Raw genomic sequence first — 9,363 nt, forward strand, 5'->3', positions numbered from 1 at the left:
ATCAACCCAAACAATAATCTTCCTTTTCTAATTTAGAAAATTATGTGAAAATTGACTTATGCATCATGATTTTGGTATATATGATACAATAATAGCAAGAGGAATTAATTTAAGGTCTGATGTGAATAATAGATAGATAAAGTAATTTTAAATCTAACTAGAGAGCAAAAGGGAAAGAAAAATTTATGATAATTTGTTAATGTAAGAACTTCACCATAAATCATGTAGTTATTATTTTTAAATGCTTATCCAGAAGATATAATTTGGTACAAATTTTCATAATTTGATACATGCATATCCATACCATATTTTACTTTTATCCTCCTATTAAATGAAAACTATTATCCTAATAATTTTATTATAAAATATACCTTCGATATAATAAAAAGAAGTGTGTTATCTACATATGTTGTCTCTCAAATAACATCCACTATCAATCTATTACTATTTATTTAGTCAATCCATCCTAATTGAGAAACACAAATCCACTAACAACCATTTATTATTAAAAAGTTTCATTCATTTTTATCATCGTAACTATTTTGGCTTTATATCTGAAGTTCTAATTCCATCCTAACAGATTCTATACTAATACTGCAAATGAAACCATTGGCCGAAATAATTGTTTCTTTTATATTTCATTTTGTCATTTGTTTTGATTTGCTAGCTTTTTTCACCCGGCCCTAGTTAACGTAAATTTAAATGATATTTATAAGAACTTAAGGTAGAAAGAAAAATATTAACAATTTCATATCAGTTTCTTAGATGCTATTTCTAAGTTGAAAATCAATTTTAACTAATTCTTAAGTCATCAAGAATTTATTCAATGATGCCTTATGACTAGTTTCTCAACGAATCAATTTGAAAAATCATATTTTATTTACAATTCTTTTGGGATCTTAAAAGTTCTTTCAAACCTCCATTATCAGTACTTAATTGTTAAGGGTGAATTTGAGAGATCGAGCAATTTTAGCCTTTTTTGAATAATTTTTAAATTTTAAAAATTATTTTTACAAAAAGTAGATAAATGTATGTTTTTTCTATAAATAATTTTGAAAAAAAGCAGTAGTGTATAAAAAAAATAAAAAAAATTAAAATATTAAATTTAAAAAATTCAAATCTGTTTCTTGAGCACCTAAGCGCAATCCCAAATATACCGTAAATGGTAAGCAAAAGATGATTCTAGTGGTTTTAGCAGCTAGAAGCTTATGCTATGATAGTCATTTTAATTATTGATAGACCTAAATTTTATAAACTCAATCCTTCTCATATTATTAATAAGCATTACAACATATTTACTCTCACTTCTCACCTTTTAAAATTCAATTAAATTTGTTTCAATTTAATTTTGATTCTTAATATAATATTATGATAAGGTTGATCCGATTTCATTTGGTAAATCTAGCCTTTTATTTCATAAGTTATCGGATTAAATTATAAACAACCAACTTAAAAATCAAATTTATCTAAATAAAATATTAAAAAAATATATAAATAATGAGAATCAACCGCCTAACTTATTAGTTGTAATTGTCTTAATTATAATTAGACCCAAATCTAATAAAGTTAACCCAATTTTATAACCTAAACTTTAAAATATTAAAATACAATTTTATAAAAAATGTTATATACCATTAAATATTAAAATAAAAAAAATTAAAATTTTCAGCATTGCTCGTAACTCTTAATTGCAAATCAATTACCAAGTCCATGATTCAGTCAATAAGATTTTATCATTCACAAGACAACGTGTAATCTAAACAAGGTCAGGCTTTGTCACTTATGTGACATGCACATCTCTCACCTTCACCACTGTATTTTTGCACTGCCATCTGTAGCCAATTGCCCATCTCGTGCTCTCACCCCTACAACTTGCCATAGTCCTTGTCTCTCCCTTCTACATTCTTACTCAAACTTTTCACTTTACATAAGTAATGCTGCACTTTAATAAAAAGGAGAAAAAAATAATTAAATTAATGTCTATGTCGTTAAAAATATAAACGACAATAATTTACTGATAAACAATTATATTATTAAAGCCTCTCTGATCAACAATTCATGCAACCATGACACAATAATTATTATCTAAAACCTTCTTAATCAATCACTAATAGGAATTCCAGCACAGGTTTCCAGCACAGGTGACAGAGAGCAACAATTTTGTCTTTAGTTTAACCCCAACTTTGAATTTCCATAACTATTCCATCCTCTGGAATCCCCTCACTGATGTTGTAAGTGTTAAACCTCAAATTGATCCATTTTGATTTCCTTAATTTGGGTATACAATATTTTTCAATATAAGATATACAAAATATTTATCAATGGTTCAACATTGAAATGTAAAATATTATAAAAGATTTTATCAATCATCCAATTTCACAAAATATCTAAAACTTCTTAATTTTTTGTTTTACTAAAATTAGCCATGAAACTTTAGAACATTTCATGACCTTTTGCACTATTGATCCAATAGTGTATAACTCATATTTAACACATTTAACAATTTATTTTTTCTTGTCTTGTGTACAATTTTCAGGCTCTCTGTCGATGGGTCACCAATAAAACAATTTAAGAACTTGAACTCCAGTGTCATTCCATTCCCAAAGAATCAACCAATGAGGTTGCACTCAAGTATATGGAATAGTGATGACTGGACTACAAGAGGTGGGCTCATCAAAATAGACTGGACAAGAACTCCATTAACTTCTTCCTTCAGCAACTTTAATGTGAGAGCCTGTGTGTAGTCTTCCAGTGGATCTTCTTGCGATGTAAAGTCTCCATCTGCAAGAACCATAGATTATAAATGGCTGAAAGAGGGGCTTCATGTGACAAGTCTTGAAAAGCTAAAGTGGATGCAGAAAAATTACATGATATATAACTACTGCACAGACATTATGCATTTTTCGCAGGGCCTGCCCCCAGAATGTGCAGTTACTGCTACCACTTAGAGATGGCTGCCATCATAATTAACATGACAATAATATATAAGAATCTTCCTCATATACCATTACTAATGTTCTTATATGTCGGAGGAAAATTTGTGAGGGGGCCAAAGATAAGTTTAAATTAAGAGGAGTTGAATGGAAATAGAAAATTAAAAGTAAAGATTTATATTTCAAAATTGGAGGTTCAATAAAAGGAAAAGAAATCTAAAATATTTAATAAATTTTTATACATATATACAGAAATATAAATTTATATATTCTTAAAATATATATATATCTTTTAAAATATATTAGCTGCTATATATAAAAAATATTTTTTAATTATGAATACTAAATAAAAAATTAAAAATAAAATCTAAATTAGATTATTTATTAATGATGTATTATTTTAAAAATTAAATGATATTTTTAATATTTTTCTATATATTAAAAATATTCTTTTAACTATTTAAGATGCTAACCATATAGAGGCAGTATCAACATTATCTTTTTTTTTTTTTTAAAAGATTACTCTATATTAAAAAAATTATTTCTTCTAGTGAATTTGAGTTGGGACGAATTTTTTATTTCTGTGGGTGCAAATATTATTATTTTTCTATATTGAAAAACCACAAAATTAGTACTTACTATGATCAAAGCTACAGTTTTAAGAATTTAATTTATTATATATTAGTCATAAGAGTGTAAATTAATATACAATAATTTGAGTTTGATTTACTTTTCAATTTTTTTTAAATATATGCAAAGATTATATATTCAAATTTAATGTTATGCGTAAGCTTCTTAAAATTTAAGTCGAATTTTAAAAAATAATAGTCGAATCTAAAAAAATAAATGTACTCTCCAACTTAGTATAGTCGTAAGCTTTTAAATTTGTTATAAAATAAAATATATATAATATTTTAGAATAATTCTTATTTATAATTAACAAGGATTACTATTTTTTTTTTGTTTTTTATGTTTAAAAATATAATAGCTTCCAACTTTTTTTAATTAGATATTGAAATCTTTTATTTAATTGTCACTAGAATGAAAATTTTTAGCTAATTTCTTAGTAAATTTTTTTTAACTTTAAACTTGCTAATTTTTTGTAATTTTTCTAAAGTAATTACATTATTTATAAATTTTATTTACTTTGGTTTATTCCAATTTAAATAACAAAGGCAAAAATAAAAAAATAAAATTTCCACATTACATGTTCGAACGTATATGGCTAACCCAATAACGAAAGTTTCATAAGGGGACTGGAGCAGGCTACCGTGAGACAAAAGATCTTATTTCTAAAGAGATTCGATTCGGAACTATTATATGTCCAAGGTCCAATATTGGAATAATTTCAGAGGTTTTCCTTGACTTTGTCCGTGTCAACAAACAAGTCAAAATGCCTCGACTTTTTTAGAATAGGTCTGGGTCAAATAGCAATGATTCGAAGCACTTCTTTTTACACTATTTCGGAAACCCAAGGACTCAATCGTATGGATATGTAAAATACAGGATTTCCAATTCTAGCAGGAAAGGGAGGGAAACGGATACTCAATTTAAAGTGAGTAAACATAATTTCATACTCGATCTCATAGATACATATAAAATACTATGGAAAGCCGTATTCGGTGAAAGTCGTATGTACGACTTGGAGGGAGATCTTTCATATCTTTCGAGATACACCCTACAATATGGGGCCAAAAAGCCAAAATAAATGATTTTTTTAGCCCTTATAAAAGGAAAACTGATTCTTGAGAACCCTTGCACGCTCATGTCACGTCAAGGTACTGCAGAAGAAAAAACTGTAAAATCCACTCCAATTTATCGTAATCGATTAGTTAACATGTTGGTTAATCGTATTTTGAAACACAGAAAAAAACCATTGGCTTATCAAATTATCTATCGATCCATGAAAAAGATTCAATAAAAGACAGAAACAAATCCACTATCTGTTTTACGTCAAGCAATATGTGGAGTAACTCTCGATATAGTAGTAAAAGCAAGACGTGTAGGCGGATCAACTCATCAAGTTTCCGTTGGAATAGAATCCACACAAGGAAAAGCACTTGCCATTCGTTGGTTATTAGGGGCATCCCGAAAATGTTCGGGTCGAAATATGGCTTTCAAATTAAGTTCCAAATTAGTGGATGCTGCCAAAGGGAGTGGTGATGCCATACGCAAAAAGGAAGAGACTCGGAGAATGGGAGAGGCAAATAGAGCTTTTGCACATTTTCATTAACCCATGAACAAGATCTATATAGACACATAGACTCATGGAGCCATACATCTCGATCGGAAAAGAATCAATAAAAAAAAGAAAGAATCGGAATTGATCGCTATATTTCTCGAAACAAAGGAAAAGGAAGTGAAAGATGAAACATAAATCATGGATCAATTAAGCCCTCTCGGGGACTTGCTTAAGAATAAGAAAGAGGTGATCATCCTATTTATGGGGATTTCGTAAATATTCCATTTCAAAAAAAAAAAAAAAAGTTCGAAACAATTGGGATTTTTTTGGAGATTGGATGCAGTTACTAATTCATGATCTGGCATGTACATAATGAAAATTTCACTCTTGATTCTACCAGAACTTTTATGAAAGCCTTTCATTTGCTTCTCTTTGATGGAAGTTTTATTTTCCCGGAATGTATCCTAATTTTTGGTCATGCTTTTTTTCCCCCACTCCCTGAATCAACCAAGTTAATATTATAATCTTCTAAAACCTATGGCTATATTTTGTTCATAAATGTTAGATTGGTAGAATTGAATATAACATACTAAAAGTATCACCGACTCCACAGAAGAGGCGGTGGTGGGTTTAAATGAAGCAAAGAAAGGGGCAAAGAAAAAGACCCACACACCAACCTCCATGTTTGGTGAACGTATGCTTTTTCTTGTTTTAGATTTTTTTAATTTAATCTATGTAGATTTCACTTAGGTGAATATGAAATTATGAATTAAAAAGTAGTGAGTTGACTTTATTCAATTTTTGGGTCACATAAAATTAATATTGATCTAATTAGTTAATATTTTTAAAAATAATATTAAAATAATGTGTTTTAAGTTAATTTTTATTAAAATTATACAACTAATTTAACATCTTATCAATTTTATTATCTAATCAATCATAGTAAAAAAATAAATTAAAAATAAATGATATGCCGATTATAAACTTTTGAATTTATCTATAAATCAGATTTATTATAAAAAAAATCATTATATAATTATTATAGTGCTTTGTAAAGTTCTTTATTACTTTTTATTAAGTAAATAATAAATACTAAATCTTTTATCTTTAAATAATGAAAAAATAATATATTTTAAATTCCTCAATCATTTTAAACGTGTTGCTAATCCAACAATAGGGCATAATACACCTTGAACAGCCAACAAAAATCTATTTATTTGTCTAGTTTTGGAAGTTAAATGAGTTAAATTGAGGGCCTCATCTTTATATTTTGCATGCCATAATGATTAGCTTATGTTTTCATGTTTAGGGTATATTATAAGATTAAACCGGTCCATGTAGGTATGTACGTGTATTAGATACTGATGTAATATGTGTTAAATGTTGATGAGTGTCGAATATTGATGTGCATTTAAAAAAAATTATATTCATTAAATTTGTATTAAATGTTTATTAACTTATGTTCATTAAACATATGTCGAATATTTATTGTTTAAACATTAAATGTTTATTATTTATTAATTTAATTTTATTGAAAAAATATATGTACTATAATATAAAAATTTATTGTATAATTTTAGCTTGTCGTTTTTTTGTTTACTAACTATAACGATGATTTATGTTATGTTTATGTTATGACTGGATTTAATCATGAGATTTCATAAACCACAATTCCATTGTCACTGGGAAAAATGGTTACCAATAATTTCAGATGATCTTTTAAGTTTCGACCACATTAGCTATTTAATCTTTAACAATCTATTGCAGACATGAATGGTAAGAGACCTATATTAACAATAACGCTGAACAACAAAAACCTGAAATCCACCACGTGCTGACAGCTTGTCATGAATACTTCGCAGGATTCTGATGTTACCTGATGGAAAGATTTCTAATGCCTTCTGCAACTGCAATTTGCTAATGCCCAATGGGCACATCTCCGGCTGATGGAAAGATTTCTAAATGTCTAATTTGCCTGTACTTTCCATCTCTTGTCAGCATTGGACATTTTTTTCAAGGCAATTAGGTATTCCATTTTCTACCTCAATTCATTGTCAACTAAATAAAAATACAGTTCCTGAACATACACAACATTGAAACTTGTTAATACAGTACGATCACAAGTAACAATATCAAGGATATACTAGCAAAAAATAGGCATTCAGAATAAAAGAATTTGTAACTTCGATGTCGGGAATATCAATGATGATGGATCAATCATCTCTCCTGCACAAAATTGGTTTGACAAATATAATGAGTTAGCTATTAGCAGTGCTTAAATTTATCATGGGCATCCTTCCCAATTCTGCATGCAACAACTGATGATGGTGAGCATTGAGTTTCAGTTCCTAGGAGCTCATGACTAACCTGTTTTCACTCCATCCAGGCCCTTTAGTCCAATATATTTGAGGCAGGGTAGCTTCATAGAGGAGGCAAATGCTCACAGGTTTTGCACTTAGTGAGCACAGCTGACTTTAAATTAGGTATCCAGTTAGTTAAGAAAAAAGCACAGCTTTTGTACTTGTCTATCCTCAATTCTTCCACAAAGATATATGGATATAATGCATCCAACAATTCACCATCATGAAGTTCTCTCCATTCTGCATCCGGTCTACCAAATCGTAGTTCAAAAGCAGTGAGTTCTCTCTTTTTCTCGAGTCTTTAATGTCTACTATGGCTAAGATGCTAAAGATCTTGCAGAATTCATGTTCAGGTCGTTGGGCTCCCAGTCCTACATAAGCTTTCACAAAAAAGAGAGAAAACAAAAACAACAGTGAGATATTGCTCAACTGTAGTTTGCATCACAAAATGCAAAAGAAGAAGAAGAACAAAGCAAATATATATAAGCTTGACTTAAGGACATTACAACAGTATCCATTTGAATTGCCATCACTTTCTTCCAGATTGTAGACTTTGTGCATCTACTCTTCACCAGAAATGGGGATTCCGCGATCAAGATGCTCGACTCATGTTATGTCACCCTAAAAGAATAAAAAACATGCAGACTAGGGAAGTTAGATTCAACAACCAAATAACAAGAACATCAATGCAAAGCTGGAAGAAACTGAAGGGGAATAATTCAGCCAAAAATATTTTGTTACCCAATGGATAACATTGTGATGAAAGTGTACTATCATGGCTGAAGCTTGACTTAGTACTACAGCACAGTTTAGTCAAGAAATAAAAGAAAGATGTTACCTGGCACAAAATGCATCTCATTCAAACCAAGGGTTGAAAGGCATCGGCAAGTTCTCATTTCCCTAGATTTCTGAGAAAGATTTTTGCCGAAGTTGAAGAATTAATTTTATAAATTTGAGAATCAAATTTTAAGAAATTATGTATGAATTAAATTTGATCAAGATCCCAGTCCTGCATAGTACGGATAAACCCTGCATATAGTTTCCTGCATGTACTGCAACAACGCATTATACTTTAAATATAAGATTTTCAAGTTATCATCGTACATCCCCAAATCTTTTAAAGGTGTTTGCTAAGTGAAGTACCCATTATTTTGATCATATTTTCTGATTTAGAAGCAAAGATATATTGCATTCAAGTCAAGATATTACTAACTAGAGTAGCATTTTTTTTCAGGAAAAAAAGAACTTAAAGATAATTGACAGCGGCGAAACAGGACATCATTTGTAAGTTTTAAACATAACAAGCTTATTACAATTGTAAAAAGTCCCCTGCAAATTAAATCTAAAGAAATGCAGCTAACAAATGGAAATTGAATTAAATAATTCTGGTTGTGGGGGCATATAGTACAACAGCTCTCGCCATCCAACAGCCAAAAATGGTGTTAGTGCTTGCTAAATGCAAGGCTGATCAATAAGGTGGAAAACAGCTTTTTGAACCCTGAAGAAAATAAATAATATTTTGTGAGCTCAATTCTGTCTCAAAATAATTTGAACAAATTAACTAATTTGATCGATCTTTCAAATTATATTGGACTTCAAAAGTAAATTAATTACTTAATTAATTAAGAAAGGTAAGCAGAAGAAAGTACATTTAAGAACATCAAATGCGAACATGTTGGATGTTGGCATTGTGCCAATTTTATCCACTCTCTTGCTGTTCCAAAATGGGTTACTCATAGATTGATCGTTTCTCTAATGTTGTCATTTGGAGAAGATAGTTTGACAATGTATTCAGTTTTGGGCAATGCAATACTAGCAAAGAGCGAAGACAGGGCATAATTGTGAATTTGGTGGCCAAATTGCTCATCGCACGCTATCCCAGTCTTCC

At 29.4% G+C, this 9,363-nt stretch overlaps 1 pseudogene; it reads left to right on the top strand.

The window, feature by feature from the left end:
- Nucleotides 1-1,789: 1,789 nt before the first annotated feature.
- Nucleotides 1,790-2,948, top strand: LOC107261354 (annotated as a pseudogene).
- The last annotated feature ends 6,415 nt before the right edge of the window (nt 2,949-9,363 follow it).

Source organism: Ricinus communis, chromosome 8 (assembly GCF_019578655.1).
Source record: "Ricinus communis isolate WT05 ecotype wild-type chromosome 8, ASM1957865v1, whole genome shotgun sequence".
NCBI lineage: Eukaryota > Viridiplantae > Streptophyta > Magnoliopsida > Malpighiales > Euphorbiaceae > Ricinus > Ricinus communis.